Below are 24,113 nucleotides of genomic sequence, written 5' to 3'. Positions count from 1 at the left end.
CAGTGAAATAGGTGAAGTAGACTGAGAGATAAAACTGCTCCAGTTATAGGATAAGTAAGTTACAGGGATGAGAAGTACAGCCTAGGGAATGTAATCAATAATATTGTAATAATGGTGCATGGGGACAGATGGTAACCGCACTTCCTGTGGCAAACCTTTCATAATGTATATTAATGGAAAATCATTATGTTGTGCACCTGAAAGGACTATAGCATTGTACGGCAACTGTACTTCCATAATGACAATTTAAAAAAAGACGACATGAAGCAGTGATGTGGTAGATGTGCAGGTGAGGTGTACCTCTTTGGTGGGCACAAAACTTCGGTCTATAAGGCCTTCCTAAAAGGGATGAATGCGAGTGGAGTGGAGGCAGCTGACTTAAGACCTGGGGGAAGGGCATGCTAGGTGGAGGGAACAGCAAGTGTGGAGCCCAGAGGTGAGAATGAATGTGGCACATTTGAGGGATGAAAACAAATGTGCCTGGAGTATATCAAGTGTGCATATGTGTGGTGAAATAGTCAGGCAGGGCTTTGAAGATCATGCAGGACCTCTTAGCCAGTATAAGGGATTGCATTTTTATTAGAAATGCATGAATTTCTAATGATGAATTTTGCGTCAAGTTCAAGTAGAACAGGTAGAAACCCACAGGGTGAACTTGCCTAGAGAGTCTTTGTGACCCTGTGTTACCTGCCTCTGTAGTGGACACAGTCGTCATTGTCCTTTCTGTGTGTACAGGATCTGCCTGGACCCTTAGTGGGCTGGCCGAATGGACAAGCTGACTTTGTCTTCTGTAGGGTTGGGGCACAGGGGCAGGGGCAGAGAGTAGCTCCTGAGCTCTGTTTCTTGGCTCCTCTATGTCCCCTAAGTACAGTAGACAGGTTGATTCTTGACTTGTCCTTGACCTGGAAGATTCTCTCTAGGGGTCTTGCATTGTATGGGCTCAGTCCCCTTCTGGGAACATGATTAATCAGACAGGGCAGGAGGTTCAGAAGAATCATAGTCCTTAACCTTCTCAGTCCTGCCAGTGCAGGAGCCAGGCATCCCGGGCTTCTGGAGCCTTCACCCATTTTCCAACATAGGCTTCCCATACCCCAGACCATCTTGCAGGCTGCTCTGTATTTACCTTCTATATTGTCTTTAAGTGTACCTGCATTGGTGCTTTCAAAGACTGCCTGCTGTTGATGAATTAGAGCCAACTTCTTAGCCTGACTTTCAAGACCCTTTACAATTTAATCCTAACTGCCCCATCCTTCTCATCCTCCTACACAAATTGTCTCCTATACTGGGCTTGTTGACTTGCAGTCTCTACAAACTGTCTATACTTTCTGCCTCATGCATTCATGCTTGCCAAGCCCCCCTCCTAGCATACCTTTCCATTGTCCTAATACCCCAGGTGGACCTTGAACTTCAATTTCTAAACCTGCCCCTCCAGGAAGACTTTCTGGATTGCTTTAGTTCCCCAAAATATAGTGTATCCCTATGAATGACACAAGTGCTTACAGTTTTCCCTTGTAATAACTCACCTAGTCGTTATTTTTCCTTTGTCTCCCCCAGTGTACCGTCAGCTCCTGAAGGGAGCAGGTGCCTTGTTGTTGATGTTGATAAAAACCTCAGAGGTGGTAAGAATCAATAAGCTGGAAACCATACACATCTTCAGGTCAGGGTGGAATTATATTCCAGATGAACCAGTCCAGAAAAAGGATACAGCACCAGTTAAACTACTAGGCAGCCTTTGTCAGCTCTATAGATAGTTACCCAAAGGAGTCACTTGCTGAAATGTTTCCTCAGAACTCCATCTGTTAGGAATGGTGTTTTATTTTACCCTTGGCCTTGAATTGGCTTCTGTCCCTGTGTAGCATGCAAGGGTAACTTGCTCTTGGGACTACCTCTTCACCAGTGGGAACCACCCCCCCCCCCCCCCGTCCCAAAGCTTTGGGGTTGGAGGTGCCCTGTTTTATCTGAGAAGGGAAGTCAGTTTTAGGGATTGTTGGGCTTGGTTGGGCAACAAGACAGCTGCTTCGGGCATTTATTTGAAAAATGTTTTTGTCTCAGGCCTCAAGGAGTTTCCTTTGCCCTTGAATTCAGTAATGAGTCTTGTTTTAGCTCCTAGGAAACTGCATGACCTATACATCCACACCCACTCACTTTGAGTAAGAGGAGGACCCTGCTTGTTCAACAGGCGGTCCCCAGCATGCTCGTTCAACACAGGGCTCTGAACCCAGGCTGCCTGCTCAGGGCTGCTCACCTACTCTTAATTGTGTATGCACCTTTACTGAGAAAACCATGAGGGGTACACACTCTTTCCACCTTGTGTGTTTTCTGTTTCCCTGTTGATAAACATTATTTCAAATAAGCCTAGCCAAGTTGATGGTCTACCCTTAGGGGCTCAGAAGATGGTAAAACCATCCAAATCAGCTTCTTCTCATATTCATTTTGGCACATGTTCTTGTAGTATGTGGGCTAATTGGTGTATTTTTGTTTGGTGGTCAAGTGCTTCCTTTGTATGTATAGATTACATACTTTTTCTCAAAGGGACAATATTATGAACTCGGGAAAGATAGATTTTTGCTAAAAGTGAAGAATCAAGAAAGGGAACTCTTACCTCAGGAGAAATTTAGATGAAAGAAAAAGAAATATTTGAAGAACAGAAACGCTTCCTAAATTTCATAGCACAAATTCTTACCATAAAAACTTGACCGAAGGCCAGACTCACTGACTCTTTCAAGAAGGGCTTATTTTGCAAAGTTAAGGCATCCACAGCTAAAAGATATTGCCCAGGCAATACTTAATATTTTCTGTTCTCTAAAAAATGGTTTCTCTTATTACAAAGTAATATATATTTGTTGTAGGGAATTTAGGAAGTACAGGTTTCTAACCCCTCACCCCCACCCCCGCCCCCCACAGCTCTTCCAGGGTGATTAAGAGAACGTGATCTGGGAGCCATTTTTGGAAATGATGACCAAGGCTTGTGGCTTCCTCATGAATGTTTTGCTGGTCCAGTGCATATGTCTCAAACCTACAGTCAAGTGTGTCTTATTGAGGTCCTTCAGCAGGTGCAGGTCACCCAGGGCTGTTCCCTCTGATATGTACTGCTCTGACCTATCAGTGAGAGTTAAGCCCAGTCTAGAATGAGGAATCACTGCAGTGATGATGCTGAGTCCCCAAAGAAACCATCTCTCTTTAGAAGACACGTCAGCATTTCTCTAATTACCTGCCTATATTTCTTGGCATTGCATACACTACCACTGTTTTCTTTATTTTCAGTAACCACTGAACAGAAGTGAGTCATTTCTGTGGATTTTCTCATCTTGTGTCCTTTGGTTGTATCCCTCACATGCGGCTCTCCCTTGGTTTTGAACTGAAGGAGATTTATCTTGTTTGAGGAAGAAATTCCTCTCTTTGTTTCTCTGGGATAGTTTGAAAAGGCAACACATTTTTGTTGAAATAAAAGGGATGTGGTAATTCTGAGTGTGTGCTTTTAAATCTTTGCATCTCCAGTGTCTCCCACACTAGCACAGACTAGGTACTCACACTCAAAAGTTGGCTAATTAAATTGTTGAATTAAGTGTTCACACATCCTTGTTGGGGTTTCAGCCCTGCATAACTCCAGGGATACCTTTCATATGCATTGTACTGCCTGTGTGACTGACTGCGGCAACTTTGTCAGAAGGAATAGTCATTCCAGGGTATGAGATTTGAGTAGATTTTTGATTCTTGGTATGGTTTTAACAATCTCTGTGAGTGACATTGAGTTGGAATGCCAGGAACTGCTCATACGCTCCCAGTGTCCTGCACTGACATGACTCGTTTGTCTCCTTGAGCCTAGGAATGTTGTATTCTGCTCAAGCTCATTCTGCATGGATAGACTTTATCTAAATTCCAATCCATGCCAGCACTGTTTCCACTTCATATCATTCTGCTCTAACCCATTCATGTCTATTTTCTCTTTGATCTCCTTCTGAAAAATTCATGAGGACCTCTGCAGGTATCTGCTCATGTGTGGGTTTTTGCTCAGAATCAGCCATATGTGAAACTCCTCCTGGATAGTGAAGCCTCATCTTACCTAGTGATTTCCCCATCGATGAGTTGCTCTCAAATTTCAATTTCCTCTCTCCTGGATATCAAGCTAAACTGAGAAGCCCTAGACCATTAAGTGGGATGAGTACTGGAAGACACTGTGACTAAACTACTTGCAGACTTGTTTCATATTTATTGAATGGTTTCTTGAAACAAAGGTTAATATACCCACTAGCAGATGTGCGGTAGTTGGTAGTGTGTGTTAACAATGAATTTCTTCTGTAGCTGTCAGGCTCTATTATATTGAAACAACATATTTGGGAACATGATGATAGTCTCATAGATAAAATTTATACAAATTTCCCATTGAATTTAAGTGGCCAGTTATTGTTTGGGTCTACCATGGTATCCATTCCAGACTTCTGTTTTAGGTCCTAGAGATCATCATTTTACTGGTTATGGATTTTTTGCCCCCAACATTATTATCTCCTTGAGGACAAAAAGAGTCTATTTTGATACCATTGCCAGTAGTGATAATTATGCCACAACATTATTCTGTTCAATAAAATTTGTGATTGAATAAATTCATCAGAAGTCTTAAGCTGGTTAGAATTTGGGTGATTGGATATGAAGATACCATCAGAATCGGGCTACTGAGATTCTTGAGTATTTCATACAGCTGGAGTATCAGAGGGAAGGTTTAAGGGGCACACTGTATCTCAATTTACCAGAAGGAGAGAAGAAATCATTCTCTTAGTAAATATTAAAAGTTGTACAAGCAGCTACATAAATTGTGATGCATGAATTACTGGGTTATGTTACTTTTATAGTACTGTAAAATCATATTTTTCCCTCCTATCAAAAGAAGAGCTTTGAATGCTGGATTGGGCAGTCTTATCTGATGCCAGTCTTACCTCCTGATAAATGGTAAGAGTGTCTGAAGATTCAGAGAAGCAACTGAGTACCAGAGAGCAGTGATGATCAAAGACCATGCATAGCTACCAAGGTTTCCCAGGCTTAGCCTGTGGCCTCTCATGTGACTGGTATGGTGTATTAAATTGGACTGGGAAAATAAATTAGTAACAGAATTCTTTTTTTTTAAATTTTTTAATGTTTTATTTATTTTTAAGACAGAAAGAGACAGAGCACGAGTGGGGATGTGACAGAGAGAGAGGGAGACACAGAATCTGAAGCACGCTCCAGGCTCTGAGCTGTCAGCACAGAGCCCGACGCGGGGCTCGAACTCAGGAACTGTGAGATGATGACCTGGGTGAAGTCAGACGCTCAACCGATTGAGCCACCCGGGTGCCCCAGTACCTGAATTCTAAGCCATAAGGAAAGTTGGTGGCTGGCAGGAAGGAGTGAGCTCATGGTAAGTGCAGATCCTGAAATATCTCAGATTTTGGGTTTGCAGGCCCCAGAGACCAGGAGCAACCTATTGTGGACCACATCAGCACACACCCAGGGAAAAGTGGTTTCTACCATTCAAGACATCTCAGGACTATGACTTTGGCCACTGTTTCTTTAGTATTATCCTTAGTTAGGCTCCATAAAGCAGTTGTTCCTCCCATAAACCCTGTTAGGCCAGCATGGCCCTGTCTCCTAGGAGACATGCTGGATATTCTGAGAGCAACTAGCTTGGTTTGATTCCGGCAGCCTGGTGTCTGTAGTGCTACCCTGGAGACAAAACCATCTGTAAGGAAGGATCCTTCCTTCTTGGTAAGTTATGGGGGGACCCTGGACAAACCCCTTCACCTCTTCTAGTATCATATGACTCTCATTTGGAGAAAGTAACTTCTTTATTGTCCTTAAAGTGATACCTGTCAGTAGACCCAGGTCTTTCCAGGAAAGTTGCTCTGGAATATGATAGTGAAGCAGTGCTATTATGATGAAAAATGAGTACATTCTCTTATGTAGGGTACAAAGTCTATTGTTAACACTTCAAAATTTGGCTTCGTTTCCTCTCAATTCCTAGCTGAATGAACTCATTATCCAAAGATTTGAGAATTGAACATGCATCTGAAGAAGCCCTTTAAGACAGTGTGTATCTGATTTGGTGCTTAATTTGGAAAAAAGAGTCCATTTACTCATATATTATTTTCTCTGGGTTAAAAAAGAGAAACAGATAGAGTTCTGCTTTATCTTTAAGTGTTCCAAACTATGTGTGACAGCTTTTCAAAAAGCTGGTATCTAAAGGCAAAAAATGCATTCTTTACATGTATATGATTTGACAGAATCCTTGGCCCAGGATTGAGAAGATCTGTCATTTATTGCTGTAATTCAGCATTTGTGATTAATTGTTCCAGAGCCTTCATTTTACTTTGCCAAAACAAAATTAAGGGAAAACAACATTCTCATCATGCAAATCGCTTAACTTTCATGTTTATTAATGCTTCCATGAGGAATCAATATCCACTTTTCATTGAGAGTACTAATCACTGTGAATCCCTCTCCAACATTTCTGGGAGAAATCATTGTGACTTTTTTTCTAGGGAACTCAGCTCATGACCCCAGAAAGCCATATCACTTTGTGCCCCTCCCCACATCAGCAGGCTGCTGAGGTGCTGGTGTGGATTTATAGGGACTCTATTGGTCATGTAAAAGAGATTTTAGGGGCACTTGGGTAGCTCAGTCAGTTAAGCATCTGACTCTTGATTTCACTTCACACATTTCATGGGTTCGAGCCCCACATTGGGCTCTGCGCTGACAGTGTGGAGTCTGCTTGGGATTCTCTCTCACCTTCTCTCTCTGCCCTTCCTCTGCTTGTGTGCCTATGCATTCTCTCTCTCTTTTTCAAAATAAGTAAATAAACATAAAAAAGGACATTTTAAATGCTTCTTCATGTGATTGTTATTGAATCACATCTGAGCAACAGGTCAATGATCCTCTAAATGTGTATTCCATTCTTCTGGGTACTTTGGAGGGCTTTTGTAGTTGACTCAGAGTCCACCCTGGTGGTATCAGAGTTGGGATAGGAACAACTGCTCTCTTAGACTTTCTCTTCATTGCTAAGTTGTCATCAACACTCATTCAGGCCAAGGTTTTGCTTATCAGATAAGCCAGCCTGAAGTTGTGCAGACTGGACCATAGTAATAGAAACAAAATGATCCTACTTTTTTTCTGTCAAGACTTATCTTCCCTCTTCTCACCTGCTCTTTCCTTGAGTACAGTGGATGGACTGAGAGATTTTGTGTTTCTTACATTTTTTTCCCCTGATCCCAGTTAATGTCTGTCTTCTCTCCTTGCCTATGACATCTTTGTGCACCAAGGATGTCAATATTTGCCATGGGTGGGCGTGGTATATGTTTGTGTCAATCTGTACACAAACAGCTAAATTTAGTTTGAAAAAGTGAAACCCAGGGGGTCAGTGGATGCCACCACAGTCAAAATAGACTTTTAAGACTTTGATTTTTTTTGTTGACATTCTGTTGCTTCCCTGCCTCTCACCCCATGTTGTCTGCCAACAAAACAAGGCAAAATAAAACACAATGACATCTTGATTTCCTCTCTACTCCCTAATTACATCATTGCTGTGATGTAGAGGTCTTTGGTGCAGTAGCAACATTTCTCAGTAATGCTGCCCTGAACTGTCCACGGTGCTGATAAATCAGCTTACTATAAACTAATCTCGAGCAAGAACATGGCTTCACATGGAATGAAACCTTTTGCTCCTTGAATTTACAAGCTTTCGATTCCCGTGGCTAGGTTTTGTCATACCGAAAGAAGTAGAGAATTGAAGACAGATATTTTACCGGTTTTAGCTTTCAGTACAATGATATTTTGGGCCCAAGTTCTCTTGGTCTTAGATATTGGGAGAGTTTTTTATTTGTGGGCTGTTTTTGGTAGATACAGCTCTTGTTTTCATTTTTCCTTTCTTGTAGCTACCCCAGAGGATCACAGAGAGCACACAGGGAATTGACAATTATTTTTAATGAGAGGTGTATGTGAAGCGGCTTCTCATTCTGAATTCCCTGCACTGCTTTTTAGTGGAATCAGGGGGTTTGGGATGTGTTTGTGGAGCTGTTTGCATTGACAGCGAATTCCATAATCACTTTCTGGCAGGACCAAATGGGATCTGGTTTTGAGTTTTATTTCAGAAGCATGCCTTATTTTGCTAAGCAAAACAACTACTTGTGAAATTTGAGGAAGGGAGAAGCCTTCTAATATTTGTCTTTGGTTTGTAAGAAGGTGAAGAACATAGTAATGTGGAAAGGGATTTTAAAAAGTCAAATAACCTTCATCTTCTCTCTTCCTAAAACTCAAACTCATGGCCTTGAAGGTGTCTTGGATTCATAGGCTACTAGTGCTCTAGAAGATCCTCAGGAAACAAGGGAAAGTTTCTTTTCCATACACATACCTGTAGTACTTTGACAGTAGCACCAGGATCAAAAGTGGCATATATAATTGAGTATATACCTATCTATATAATAATAAATAACATAATATATACATAATCATGTATATACAATTTATAGCTGGGACCTCATAAAGCTAACAGTGCGGTAGAAAAAACACACATAGGATAAATAACTGCCCACGTACTAAGGATGGCATGTAAGCAAAAGAGTGTTTGTATCTGAAATGCTAGTCATAATCATGCAAAAGCCACTGTCAGGAGTATGTCCAGGGAATTTGTTGTTGTTATTTTTCCATAATACATGAGTACTGAATGGGGCATGTTAGCCATGCACATTACAGTCTCAATTATTAGCATGTCTGCTGTATACATCGAAATGAAAAGGGAGGGAGTTACTCCAAAATTATTATGTTACAAACCTTGATTCAAATCCACTTTTACTGGTGACAGTACTCAATAGCCAACTCAAATGGGAGAAAGGACAACTACATCATTTGAGATTCGATGAGTCTCACCTTTCAAAATGAAAGCTTCATAATAACTTGGTAAAGCATTCTATTTTTATTTATTGTGTGCAACAGTTAGCCTTCAGAATTGATAGAAAAATATATTTCCTTGGCAAAAAGCTCTTCTAATCACAATGGTATTGGTATAAAAACACACAGCACACGGTGCTAAGACATGCACTACAAATGTAGATCATTAGATCTTGGTTTGTTTTACAAAACAAATTTTTCAGGTTCTTACTGGTTAGTGGTATAAAATAGGCAATTATTATTGTTTTTGAAATTACCCTAATCTGTAGAAGGAGAAAACATGCATGCCTCTCTACTGAGCTAAAACATTACAGGACTCACTGAAGGAAACTAATATAAATGGATGAAGCAAAAAAGTGGATTCTGCTGGCACCATTTCATACAAACCAGAATTAATGTGCTACGATAGGATTAAGACTTCGAATGGAGGCATAAAATGTATGTGCAAGACCAAACACAGTCTGAATGGGCTAAATCCATTTTTTATTTCTACATAGATCAAGGGAAAGAGGTTTACCAAGATGATGCTTGTTAAATATTCAAATGAGAACCAGATTTCACTGGGTGTTGGAGGAAAAGCACATTAGCTGGATTAGTAAAGATTTTTCATATTACACTGAAGTAGATTTTGAGAGTGTTTATGCTTAATGAAATTCCTCTGTGTTTATTGTCACTAGAAAAAGGAAGGAGAAAAGGTGACAGATGTCCTGCAAAATTGAATACGTTGTAAAAAGTACCGTGACAGCATTGAGCTCACCCCTGCTAAGGCTGAAACATGAGCTTGGGGCAGCACTGAAAATGCATATTGTGAGAAGTCACTGAAACACAATTCTTGTTTGTGCTGGAGTGCTTGGGATAAGCGGAGATGGAATGGATCAGGCATGGATTCTGGCTGCCGGGAGCATGCAGTATAATAAGGATGGTAGTAAATCGGGAAGTGGGTGGTGTTCTGTTGTAGAATAAGGATCCAGGAGGGAAAGCAGACCTGGCCCCTGTCCTGTGGCTTTCCTAAAAGATTTAAAAGTTCTAGGAAGGGTGGGTCTGTTCCTAGCCTGGGCCAGGGTGGGGCTTATCAGCAGCTTCAGAGCAACAGAGATGGTGCCATGGAAGAGAGGGAGGAGATTTGAGGGGCTTTAAGCATAAGGATGCTAGGATTATCCTTGCCTTTGTGAGATTAATCTGGCATGGGCAAGGAGGATAGATGACTGGTAGAAGGACCTGAAGGAGGTGAGACTAGTGTGGTCGTGTATTTATTAGGACAGGTTTGAGAGAGTGAGGTAGAGCAGCCATGGTGGGGATGGAGAGGGAGATAAATGCAAAAATCTAAATAGAATTGAAAGTGCCTGGTAGCTTTCAGTGTCAGGAGTTGGGGGTGGGGGGCGTGCAGGTGGCTGGCTCATGACCAAGAGAGTCTCTGATTCCAAGCCCAGGTAATAGGGAAGATAGTGGGGCCATTATCAGGAACAGGTAGAGTTGGTTTGGGAGAACAGCTGAAAGTCATTGTGAAATATGGAGTTCAGGACTATGTATGTGATTTGTGGTACCCAGTGAAAAATTAAAATTGAAGGCCTGTTCAGAAATTATGAAGGATTTCAAGATGGCAACAGAGTATGGTGATTGTAAGCATGGGGCCCTTTATGAATGTGCTGGTCGCTAACCATGAAGTCAATCTTGATTGAATTGGAGGTGCTAAAGTGCACATGCTGCCCCCCGCCCCCACTCTGGGTATCTGCCCCAGTGCCTGGGAAAGCCTGAGTAAAGGAACAGGGTGGGATTGCATGCAGTGGTGCAGCATGTTGTAGGGTCAGGATCAAGGCTGAGGGACAAGAACCACAGCAATCTCTGGGTGGAACTGAACCCCTTTTGTCCCCGTTGTTAGTGATAAGCTCATTCTCAAATGTGATTAATTTCTGAGAACAGATGAGGCGTCTGAGGTCCTTGGATATTTGCCTCAGTTGAAATTTGATGACTCCCTGGGCATTCCAGCCTTCTGGGAAGAAGATACTAACCTTTGGTTTATTTGAATGTCTACTATGCCTGTGTCAGACCTTCTTCTGGAGCATGTTCATGAGTGCTACCTTAGAGTATCCTTTGATATGGGCATCATTACCTCATTTTACAGGGAAGAAAATGGAGATTTAGAGAGGCAATCCTCTAAAACCTCACAGCCAGTGGTTGGCAGAGTCCATCTCTCCCTGTGGTGCTGTCCTTTTTTGTTGACTGTGGAAACACAGGCTACTCAAAATTTGTTTAAAAGCGGTAGAGGAACTCATGTGAAAATTATCTTAGGAGGGAACTGACTGGTTTTTGGATGTGGGGCCAGGAGGAGAGCCTGAGAACTTTCTGGGGTTGACCCAGGTGGTACCCAACTCTGACAGACAGGCACAAGGGGGCCTGCGGTCTGCTCCTGGAGGAGATGGGCTCTTTTTTTTTTTTTTTATCTGACTGGGCACAAGTTTTGGTCTCTTGGGTTGGTTAAGGAGGAATCATTTTCCATGGTGTGATTAGCCAGTGGACTGGGGGGGGGGGCAGCTGGTCATGCAGATGTCCTGGGGGCCAAAGCCAAGCTTCTCCTTCCTGGTTCCTTAGCTGTCCCAATGCCTTGGAGCAGGGCCTGAGGGAGGGAGATGACTGGGAGGTTGTGGAAGGGGAGTCAGCCCCTGGGTGGAAAGGGCTGTCTCCTCTCCCCTGGCACCCAGATGACAAGTCAGTGAAAATACAGTCTTAGGCCAGATTCCAGCTGCACATCAGACCTTCCCCTCCCAGGCCATGGCTTTTCTGAATAGGGGCTCTGCTTGATCTAAAGGAAGCACGTGAGGAGGGGCTGGGAAGTAGAGCAGCTGCCAAACGCAGGCTGTGTTTCTCCAAGGTGTCGGCTAAGCCTGTGAATGTCAGAACAACAGAGAACCTGGTTATTTTGGAATCTGAACTCCATCATTGAATTAATTTGAAATTAGAGGTTCAAATTGACTGATAGGAAAAATACGCCCTTAAGGATATTGCTGTTTAAAACCTGAACATTCAAGGAGCTCTTTGACAAATTTCAAACAGTCTGATTTTTTTTTTTTTTTTTTTCACTCACACATTAACTTAGCTGTATTCAAACTTCACTCAGTGGCTGTGCCTAGTAGAAAGAGGTTTTCTTGTCCTGGCTCCCCTGGCCCAGGCACAGAGTGCCTTAGCTGGCCTTTGTAGGTGTTTGGGATCTCAAGGTTAGCACTTCACAGTGCAATTCTTCTGTCCAGTTGTTCTCACTCTGGGGTATCTGCCAAAACTGCTAGGTTTTTAATCAGATGATGTTAGCGAGAATGGGTTGGACACTGCCTGCTCTCAGAGTGACTACCTCTTTGTAGCACTAATGTGAGGTCAGGGTGGTTCCTCTTCAGGTACTCATAAACTGGTGCTTATTTTTTTTAATACCAGTGCTTAAGGTCTATTTGATCCTGGATATTAGAGACTGAATGTGAATAGTTGGGGGTGGGGGAGAAACCAGGCGTCAAGATGCTGGGCTTTTGAATATAGCCAGATTATATCATATACCTCGGAGTTACTAATGTTGCTGGCTGGCCTTACAGAGGTGTGTTAAGTTCATTTAGCAGCTTTCTTGGCAGCATAGATTGAATTCTTGTCATTTCTCATATGGGTACAGGTGATAGGCAAACAGTTGGCTGAATGGGTGGGGTAGGGCTGGTGTAGGGAGGCATTTCCCACTCCTGGACCTTAGTGCCTTGGGTGAGGTAGTGGACAAGGAGAAGGTGGTATGTGTCATCTATGGGGAGGTTTCGTTTTGTGACTCCATATGCTTGCCAAGCTTTGCTTGTATTATTTGTTTGTTTAATTTAACTTAATGTACTTATTTATTTTGAGAGAGAGAGAGAGCGAGAGAGTGTGTGAGTAGGGGAAGGTCAGAGAGAGATGGAGAGAGAGAATCCCAAGCAGGCCCCTCTTGTCAGTGTGGAGCCCAACATGGGGCTGGAACCCATGACCTGCGAGATCATGACTGAGCTGAAATCAAGAGTCGGCTACTTAATCAACTGAGCCACCCAGGCATCCCTGTATTACTTACATATATTAGTGGATGCAATGGATGTAATAAAACACCAATTTATTTTAAAACAACTCTGAATTATTAGTAGCTTTTTTGTCATTCTACTTATGTTTAGATTTTTGTTGTTGTTACTGTTCTTGCTTAAAGGAGTCTTCTTGTGCAAACACACCAGGTAGGGGACTTTTGGTTTAGGGAAAAGCTATTGCCCCTGCCACTAGCTCAGGGGATGCCTGCAGACAGCATGTCTCTGGTAGCGCCATGACATCCCCTCAGTGGAGACAATCTTCTCCTTACTGATGGTCTTTCTCCGCTGTTGCCCTTGTTTTCTCCACTGTAGGTGAGGAGGAGTGATAGTTTATATTAGGAAATAGTAAAACAAAAATTTTAGACTGACTTTTGGTTCAGAACAGTTTATGAGATTCTACTTAGAAGAATTATCCCCACACTTAAATACGCATGTTCATGGCAGTATTATTCATAGTAACCAGGAGGTGGAAGTGACCCTGGTGTTTCTTATGTTCTTTTTTTTTTTTTTTTTTTTTTTTTAATATTTATTTATTTTGAGAGAGACTGAGAATCCCAAACAGGCTCTGGCTGGCAGGACGGAGCCCGACATGGGGCTTGATCTCACAACCGTGAGATCATGACTTGAGCCAAAATCAAGAGTCAGATGCTCAGTTGACTGAGGCACTCAGGCGCCCCCACCCTCTTGTTTCTTGATAGATGAATGGATTAAAAAATGTGGCATAAAATTATGTAAAGAGCCTAAATGTCCATCAACTGACGAATGGATAAAGAAGATGTGGTTTGTGTATACAATGGAATACTACTTGGAAATGAGAAAGAATGAAATCTGGCCGTTTGCAGCAACGTGGATGGAACTGGAGGGTATTATGCTAAGTGAAATAAGTCAGGCAGAGAAAGACAGATACCATATGTTTTCACTCATATGTGGATCTTGAGAAACTTAACAGAAGACCATGGTAGAGGGGAAGGGGAAGAAAAAAAGTTAAAGAGAGGGAGGGAGGCAAACCATAAGAGACCCTTGGATACTGAGAACAAACTTGGGGTTAATGGGGGTGGGGGAGAGGGGAAAGTGGGTGATGAGCATTGAGGTGGGCACTTGTTGGGATGAGCCCTGGGTGTTATATGGAAACCAGTTTGACAGTAAATTATATTTAAAAAATGTGGCATATATATGCAGTGGAATATTATTCAGTCTTAAAAAGGAAGGAGATTATGACACCTGCTGTAACATGGATGGACTGTGAGGACATTTTGCTAAGCAAAAAAAGCCTGTCACAAAAAACAAGTACTGTATGATCCTGCTTGTGTGAGGTATGAAGAGGAGACAGATTCATAAAGGCAGGGAGTAGAATGGTGGTTGCCAGGAGTTGGGGGCAGGGGAAATGGGGACTAGTTTAATGGGTGTAAAGCTTCAGTTTTGCAATGAAAACGTTCTGGAGATTGTTGCACAAACATCATGAATAGACTTAATACTTCGGAAGTATACACTTAAAAATGGTTAAGATGGCAGATTGCGTGTTATGTGTTTTTTATACCACAATTTTATTTATTTATTTATTTTTCAATATATGAAGTTTATTGTCAAATTGGTTTCCATACAACACCCAGTGCTCATCCCAAAAGGTGCCCTCCTCAATACCCGTCACCTATACCACGATTTTAAAAAACATTATCATCTTTTCCAGTCTCTAAGCCATGTTGATTTGTATGTGTCTTTTATCTTTGCCCTGGTGTTGGCACATTCTCACATTTTCTCTTATCTGTGCACCTCACATACCTTCCTACTGTGGGAATCACTCAGAATCCAGGTTAGACTTACTCTGGGATCGCCCACCGGTGGCATCCTACAGAGACCAAAGGGAACACTGCCTTCCCTTGTGGGTCCCTCCTGTGGTGGTTGCTACTCTTCATCACTGGGTATCATCTGTGATCTCTTTCTTCCTGGCCCAGCTGCCCTCTGGAGATCCAAACACTGTGCTGTTTTCAGCAGCTACATTGATGAGTCATATCATTGTTTTGGTTTAATTGCAGTCACTCTGTTAATAAATTTATACAAAGTAGAGCAGGAAGAAAGTCTTTGGGTACTTACATGTCCCCAACAGATAAAATGTGACCATTTTTTTTTTCTGCATCATTTGAATTTTTTACTGCTAATAAATGCCTGGCACTGCCTTTTGGTGTGATATTTAAGTCCAAAGGGATATTGTGGAGCCTGCATATACATAATTTAATGTAGAACGTAGAATTTTAGTGCTGGCAGGGATCTCTGAGGGTTTTTATTTCAACTTTCTCATTTGATAGTGGAGGAATTTGGGGTCCTTATTAGGGAAGTGATAATGGTGGAGCCAGAACTAGGTCTAGGTCCCAGTTTGTATTGTCAGCCCTTTCTCTTCCTTGAGGCACCCTCTTGGCATTTATAAGACTGTATTTAGTGCCAGGTATCTAAAAGCCATTCATTTCAGAGCATATTAGCTTGAAGTGATTGTGTGCTGCATCTGTCAGCGGTAGGAAGTGGTCATTACCATGTTTCAAGTCTTGTGTGGGTTGCCCTCCCTTTACCCAAGAGATGTACTGCTGATGCCATGTGTGAAAGTCAGCATTTGAACTTGATGCTTCCAAGGGGCTGGCTATTAGAGGATTGCTGCATTAAATCATCTTGAAAATGGAAAACTTACATAACATGAAGAAATTCACCCTTGAATTAACCTTTCTCAGGAAATAATGTTGGCATTCACCTTTGACTCCCTCTTAGCTTTACTTACTCCACCACAGATAATGTTCTTCAGAGACCTTGTGAGTTTCTTCCTATGAGGGGATAAGCTTCCCGAGACTCTGCTGCAGCCTGTAGCTCACACCCAGCACGTAGGAGGCACCCTTCACACCTGATTGTACTGAATTTAAGTAGACTGTTCACAGGGTTGAGGAGAAGGTCTGATCACAGATACAGCACAGCCGTATCATCATTTGAATTCACATTCCTTAAGCAATGTGAATAGTGTTTTGTAACTAGATAGGATTAATCCTGCAAGACTTCCTGGATGAGGTGAGATCTGGTCTCAGTTCTTTTTTGCTTGTTTGTTTGTTTAAGAGACCAAAAGAAGTGTATTTTATTTAAATAAACAGTAGATATATGTAAACATTATGAGAATAACTCGAGAAATAAACCACAAGTTGAGATGGGATTTGAAACAAGGGGTGGAGAGAGATTTCAGGAATTTTAGCATTTTTGAGTTCTGGATGGTAACAATGAACAAGGAGAACGTCAACAAAGGCTATTATTTACTGAATGTTTATCTAATGTCAGACAACAGGTTGAGCACTTGCCTATATTATCTTTTTTAAAATGTTTAATTTTTTAAAGTTTGCATCCAAATTAGCATATAGTGCAACAATGGTTTCAGGAGTAGATTCCAGGAGTAGTGCCCCTTAACCATTTAGCCCATCCCCCCTCCTACAACTCCTCCAGTAACCCTCAGTTCTCTCCATATTTGAGTTTCTTCTGTTTTGTCCCCCTCCCTGTTTTTATATTATTTTTGTTTCCCTTCCCTTATGTTCATCTGTTTTGTCTCTTAAAGTCCTCATATGAGTGAAGTCATATGATTTTTGTCTTTCTCTGACTAATTTCACTTAGCATTATACCCTCCAGTTCCATCCACATAGTTGCAAATGGCAAGATTTCACTCTTTTTGATTGCCGAGTAATACTCCATTGTATATATACACCACATCTTCTTTATCCATTTATCCACCCATGGACATTTGGTCTCTTTCCATACTTTGGCTATTGCTGATAGTGCTGCTATAAACATGGGGGTGCATGTGTCCCTTTGAAACAGCACACCTGTGTCCCGTGGATAAATGCCTAGTAGTGCAATTGCTGGGTCATAGGGTAGTTCTATTTTTAGTTTTTTGAGGAACTTCCATACTGTTTTGCAGAGTGGCTGCACTAGCTTGCATTCCCATGATCTCAGTTCTAGAAAATGGGCAGAAAATTGAAGAAGATGACTATAGCAGAGGAAAAATAGCATACTTAGGGGGAAGGAAATACAGAAAGAGGAGGGAGAAGCAAACTGTCCCAGATGGAACAGGCAGTGGAATTTCCTTTTGGAATGCTTATGGAGCTCACAGCTCTGTTACTTCCCCCTTGCTTCCCACCATTTATTGAAATGAGACCCTCAGTGGCTACTCTGTCTTGAAGCTTGCTACCTGGTATATGTAGTTGGTGGAGCTGGGGAATGACCCAGCTGGGCCAATCAGAGTCACTCTCCTGGGATTTAGACTAGGACCTGGGAAAGGAATTGGCGTTGCTGTGTCTGCGTCATGGTACTTGGACAGCTGGTATCTGCCTGGAGGTCAGAGAATGGGGAGGAAGACCATTAGCAGAGGGAGAGAAGAGCCATGAGAATAAGTTGGGTGACCTTCCATTCTCTGGGAGCCAGCCTTGCCTGCACACCTTCTTCAGCATTCATGTGCTTGAATCTTCTATTTTCCTTTTCCCCTTCACTCACCTCTGGGCTCCAGTGAGGCTGGCTCTGTTACTTGCAGCTAAAAAGGTGTTAAGGAATAGAGAGAGCCTCCAAGAGAACTAGAGTTCTAGTTTCATGTCAGAAGCTTGTTGGGGAGGTCTGGGTTTGATCTCCTTGGAAGCCAGGTTAGTGGCTTGGTCCTAGTATGCCTGGGTCAACTTGTCACCTCTGTTGTGACTCCGCACCCCCATCTGATCTGGACACAACCAAGGTAGAGGGTCACTGGTTGGATGCTTACATGTGTATTGGGTGAATCAGCATTGTGTCTGCACAAGACACTGCTGTAACAGCTGGAGTCTGGCTGGAGCATGCAGGTGGAACACCTGCATGTGATGAGGGCTCAGACAGAGATGTGTGGCAGGCACTGGAGGGGAGAAGAGGTGGGGAGGTCCTGGTGTGTTGGAGGGAGCAGGAAGCACATCACAGAGGAGATAACACAGGAGGGGCAGTGAAGGAACTTGGGTAGTGGACAGTCAGAACAGAGGTAACAGGGCATGTCACATGGGGGGGAGAATGACCTTTGGGAGGAGGTGGGGCCAGTCCATAAAGCCAGAGCAGTGGTGTTTGAAAGAGAATGGGAGGCAAAGTTGTCATCACAGGCAGGAGCTAAGTCATGAAGAGCCTTACAAGCCTGGTCAATGGTGACTGTCCTTCTCAGTCTCCTGGGATGGTTCTAGTTTATGCCTGTTAACCTGGTACACTTCTGACAAGTGCTCCCCTTTCACCCTTACAAGTGTCCAGGTTTGATAATAAATGATATGTTCATCTTACTTGTAGGTGCAAGATTTTAAACATCAGAGTGACAAGGTGAGCTTTTAAGTTGGGTCAGTGATTCAGGAGGCGATGGAGAGGTTGGCGAGGCAGGATTAATGGTAGTGGCCTGCAGTGAACAGTGGTAATGGAATTGGAGAAGGAAGCACAAATGGCAAAACAAGTTACAATGTACAGACCATGGCGCTGGGTGAACTTAGAGCTGTCTGTCATGGGGACTCCTAAGGGTAACAGTACGAATAGGCTTAGTGAGGGGTTTTTAGACTTAGGGTTTAGGGACCATGGGGAAGCCAGAAAAGAAGTCACGCATAAAGTTGGAAATAATGAGCTGGGGTACAGAAGGGAAGATTAGGCTGCATACAGCCATTTGGGAGTCAGTAGGCTGTGGGTGACCATTGCAACCATCAACATGGATGTGACTGTCCAGGGAGATAGAGTGTTGAAGAGGAAGTCAAAGACTATGCCTTGGGGCTACCTGTGTTTAAGGGGAAGTCAAGAAAAACTGAGTCTGCAGTGTTCAGGAGGACCAGCAAGAAAGGTAAGAAGAAGTCTAAGGGCATGGCCAGAGGAGCGGGTGCCATTAATTGAAGGTCTAGTATGATTGCGGCACCATGCTGGAAACTTCGTGTATCTCACCCTTTAAACCTTCAACAGCAGACCTCTTGGCAGAACTCTTTTTTTTTTTTTTAAGCCATTGTTATTTTTCACCCCACTGGCAGAAAAGAACTAGTGATTGCTGCTCAGGTGGTGGTTGTATCAGGGATGGGACACCAGAGTCCAGATAATCCTCCTCCTGCAGGTGACCTCAGCAACTTGGGCAGATGTCGAGTGCAGGGAACTTGACCTTTGCAGGTGCACGTCTGAGGAGGGCCGCTGTCTCCTTCCTCTCCCAGCCCCATGAAGCAGGCCACATCAAGGAGACCTGGACAAGGAGGCTGTTTAAAATGGAACATGGAAAACAATGCCAGTGATTTAATTGCATTATGAATTGTGGCCAGAAAAGGAGCTTAGCAACAAACTCATTTTTGTTGGGCACAAGACACAGAGAACCTACTATAATTAGTTCTCAATTTTTTTTTTCTTTTTTCTTGCTGGCGAGTGCCTCTTTATTTATTTTTTTCTTCCTTGAGGGCATATGATGGATCAGCTTTCATCTAAGGTCCTGGTGTTACAGTTGTCTCACAGCGTCATGAAATGTTTGTGTAAGTCCTCAGTTTGCATGAGTGTGGGCACACGACTGTGTCTAACATTCAGTGAGCACCTGTTGCATGCAAAGTAATGTACTTGAGAGTTGGACATGTATTATCTTTTTTTTCAACGTTTATTTATTTTTGGGACAGAGAGAGACAGAGCATGAACAGGGGAGGGGCAGAGAGAGAGGGAGACACAGAATCGGAAACAGGCTCCAGGCTCTGAGCCATCAGCCCAGAGCCCGACGCGGGGCTCGAACTCACAGACCGCGAGATCGTGACCTGGCTGAAGTCGGACGCTTAACCGACTGAGCCACCCAGGCGCCCCTGGACATGTATTATCTTAATTACCTCTTGGCACAACCTTGTGAGTTAGGTATTATTACTCTCCTTATTTTTCTGGTGGAAAAGCTGTACTGACAGAATTTAGTAGGTTGCCCAAGATCCCATGGCTAGTAAGTGGCAGACTGGAGATTTGAACCCTCCTCTCATGCTGACCTTCTCCAGTTACTCTCTACATCTTTTCCTATTTGTTGTGATCTGATATCACATCCAGTCAGAGCCTCTGTAGCTTTAATCTGTTATTTTTGACCCTAAAGTGTGATCCTCCTTGAAGACCCCAAAGGGCTAGCAAGGCTGTTGAAGAAGACTTGAATGGCCCAGAGAGTTAACAGCAATTTGTGCAGAGGCCTTTCTGTGTGGCTGGAGTAGCTGAAGCTCCAGGAATAGTGGGTCATGTTCTGCAGGAACGTCATCCATAAGCAAGTGCTCCAGACCCATCACTGACAGGGTTTTGTTTACTTCTTTAGAGGTGGAGCAAAGCTGTTTCTGAGACTCGGGAAATTGTAATGCCATTAAACACCCTGTGGCCTGTAGGGGCAGCTCTGGGGGAGCCCTCATTCATTCAGGGAGCCTGCTTTCCGGCTCTGCTGGGAGCAGTGCACCTGCCTCGTTGTGAATAGGGAACTGCTCATCCCCAGAGACCTGGAGAGAAAGTCCTACTAAAAGCCCACGTCTTAACACTTAGAAACATTTTCTTTGTTTGAGGCCTCTTGCTTATGGATTTTCTTTCGTCACTAGGGTGGTTCTGTGCTCTCTTTCTAATGAATTATCCAGGAGTCAATGACCTGTGCACAGTGGATCGGTATTGCCATTCATGCAGCATAAGACACAGCTGCCTGCCCTGTGTGACCAGAACCCAAGGTCAGAGCCTCCGAGGTGATTACAAAGCTGTACCATTAGCCATTTTCCCATTTCCTTCCTGTATACGGGTAGTCCTGCAAATATGCATTTGCTCACCAGCCTGTGGTGAACAGTGGTTTCAGCCTGGCAGGCGGTTAAGACTCCTGATTGGATTTATCTTAGTAAGTAGCATGATTTGATAAAAGTTGGAATCACAGACTTTGGGGGGCTTAAAAGAACCTTGTTCCAATCCCTTTAACTAGCAACTGAGAACAAAAAGGCTGGAGAAATGAGGTAATTTCCTTGGCTATGTCTTGAAGAGACTGAATGCCAAGACAGCCCTCCTCCTTGTACCCCCAGTTTTGGGGGTTAGCCTTTCAAATATCTTGTTGGCAGATGGTTCTAAGGCCAGTCCTGTTGGCTGAGAAAATTGGAAAAGAAGATTATAAAGAGATTGGCGAAACCTTACCAGTCTTCCAGTGGGTGATGGGTGGGCTCCTTCTCCGACACTGATGTTGAACATTTGATTTGGTTTTGTCTCACTTTTTTCCAGAATCACAGGGATAGTTTTGATGAGTGCTCAACCACTTGCAGTCCACTGCACGAAGATCAGTTGTCATGTTAGAAAACTCCCTTGCTCTTCAGGTTATTAAAGAACTATTAGTGCCCCCCGACAGGCATGTAATAAATGAAGCCTCCTGAGGCTTGAATAGCAGTAATCAGTGCCTCATTTGCACCCAAGGATTCGCTTGCTCGCTCAGCAGGATCTGGGTCAATAGACGTCATTTTCATAAGTCACTTATCTTTCTTTTTCCATATTAGACAGGCTTATTTTAGGGTTTTTTTTTGGAATTCTCTTTTGGGGCAAGAGGATTTTGGGAAAAAATAAAACTGGCAGATTCTAAGAATAAAGCTGGAATCATATGTAGGTATAAAAAGTAAAATGTAACTTCCAGGGGACCTAGGTGGTACACCATTTCCATTGATATCAACACTTGACCGTGATGAGGTTTAGATTCAGAATTCAATTCCGAGTTCTGTAAGATGATTGCTTGTAAGGAAAAGTGCAGTTAGGCCTTCTGGATGGTACTCAGGGAGGTTGGAGCAGGCATTTAAGAAAGATTGTGAACAGCAAGTGGTAGAGGTTAACCTCTGACATAATCAGAAGTTTCCATGTTTGAGAGTCCCGATTACCTGACCATTCCTCTTGATCTTGATTTTGCTTTTTGATGAATATTGTTCCAAAGCTAGGTGTACATATTCTGCCCTACAGTTACATTCTTGGACCACGTAAACACCCTCCCTCTTTTTGTGCAAACTGAATTGTTTCTCCCCAGAATGTATATGTTGAAGCCTCACCTCCCAGTAGGACTGTGTTTGGAGATAGGGCTTTTAGAAGGTAATGAAAGTTAGATGGGACCATAAGGGTGGGATCCTAATTCAGTAGCATTGGTGGTCTTAGAATAAGAGGAAGGGAAATTTCTCTCTCTCTCTCTGTCATGTGAGTGCACAGCAAGATGGCAGCCATCTGTAAGCCAGGAAAAGGTCCCACCAAAACCTGCCCTGCTGGCACTCTGAGCTCAGATTTCCAAGCCTGCAGAATTGTGGGAAAATAAATTTCCATTGCTTTAGCCATCCAGGATAGTGTGTGTGTGTGTGTGTGTGTGTGTGTGTGTGTGTGTGTGTGTGTGTGTGTGTGTGTAAAATTTTAAAAAGTAATCTCTACCCATAATGTGAGGCTCAAACTCACAACCCTGAGATCAAGAGTCACATGCTCTACTGACTGAGCCAGCTTGGCACCTCTAGGCTATTGTACTTTGTATGGCAGCCCCAGTTGACTAATCCTTGGTCCCTTTCTCTTTCCTTGTTTCCTTCCTTCTTTCATCTTATTTCATGTCAGCAGCTTGAACTTATGTGTAGAAGTTTCATTTGTTTGTTTGTTTGTTTGTAAGTAAGTGGTTAGGCAGCCTTGGATGTGTTTGTCCTGAAAATATTGTTTGAGGGCATGGCTAGCTTTACCAGGTGGTTCACAAAAATCTCTGTACGCCATGATGTAGGTAAATCACATGCTATGAGGCGTCATATGGTAGTTAGGCACCGTTAGAAAATGGATAATGCATTTACATGGTTCAAAAAGGTCTAAAGGAAGAGTTTTCTTTTCACCCCATCCCCCATCTGTCCATTTCCACTGTTGCCTTCCCAGGTAGCCACTTCTGTTAGTTTGTTAGTTTGGGCATACCTCTGTGTATCCATCCTTCCAGAGTTGCTTAGTTGAAGAATGAAAAGCAGAAATTAATATATTTCTGTACCTCCCCCACTTAAAAAATAAGATAGGTTGTTATACTGTTCTGTCTGGCTTTTTTTTTTTCACTTCACAATATAGCTTGGATTTCCGTATCAACACATGGAGAATATTGTCCTTTTTGAAGGGTGCCTAGTATCCCATCTTAGGAATACACCACAATATAACCATGTAGCAAACTCTCTTTACTTTTATTTCCTTCATAACTTATTAGTTTCTCTTATACTAATGATTGTGCTGCCTTTTGTATTTGCTTGGTTTTATACATATTTGTCACTAATTTAACCTCTGAACCTTTGCAAGTTACAAATCTCTGAAGATACTCAGGTGCATCTGGATTTCTGTCAGTTCCATTTTCCTGAGCAGCTCTCTCCTGGAGCCCTTGGACCATTGCCACTCTCAGCTGCTCTCCTTCTGGACTTGACCTCTGGCACCAGCACCTTGGGATTCATTTCACTTGTCTCCTGCTCTCGATTTCTTGGTTCCTGCATTACATCTGTGCATGGTTTTCATTTACCTCTTCTTGTTGAAGAACATCTTCCAATTGTTGTTTGAGAAAGGGTGTGTTGTAGACAAATGTTTGAGATCTGAAATGACTACAAATGTACCCTCACCTTTGATTGGTAGCTTGGCTGGATTCATATTTCTAAGTTGGACGTAGTTTTCTTTCAGAATTTTGAGGCCAAGTGTCCACTGTCTTCTAGAGTCCACCGTTGTTCCTGCGAAGTTAAAGCCGTTCAGATTCCTGCTGTGTTCTGTGTTCCTTGTTTCCTCTTCCTTCTTTCTATATTTGTAGGACTTAGCTTACCACTAAGTATTCTAAAATTTCTTGCTGCTGTGCTTTAATTTGTGCTTATTTTATCTATTTTTTTTTCTGGATACTTGGAGAGCCCTTTGAATTTGGAAATTCATATCATTCTACTCGGGGATTAAAAAAAGTTTTTTTTTTTTTCTCTGAAATTGTTTTTGGTTGTTCCCATTTTCCCTTTATGGCATGTCTTAATATTCAGACGTAATTTCTAATTATGTCATCTTTTATCTTCTATTTTCTGTCTTTTTGCTCTACTTGCCAGGAGATTTTCCCAAGTTCATCTTGCAGCTATCTTTTGGGTTTTTCTTTTTGTGAATACACACACACACACACACACACACACACAC

General features: G+C 42.7%; 1 protein-coding gene across 2 annotated transcripts in view; it reads left to right on the top strand.

Moving 5' to 3' along the window:
* SPOCK1 (SPARC (osteonectin), cwcv and kazal like domains proteoglycan 1) overlaps positions 1 to 24,113 on the top strand; it is a 519,342-nt gene that overhangs the window by 53,722 nt on the left and 441,507 nt on the right. The gene's annotated exons all lie outside the window — the stretch shown is intronic.

This window comes from Felis catus, chromosome A1 (genome assembly GCF_018350175.1).
Source record: "Felis catus isolate Fca126 chromosome A1, F.catus_Fca126_mat1.0, whole genome shotgun sequence".
NCBI classification, from domain to species: domain Eukaryota; kingdom Metazoa; phylum Chordata; class Mammalia; order Carnivora; family Felidae; genus Felis; species Felis catus.
The sequence above is the reverse complement of the archived record's forward strand: the minus strand, read 5'-3'. Positions and strand labels throughout refer to the sequence as shown.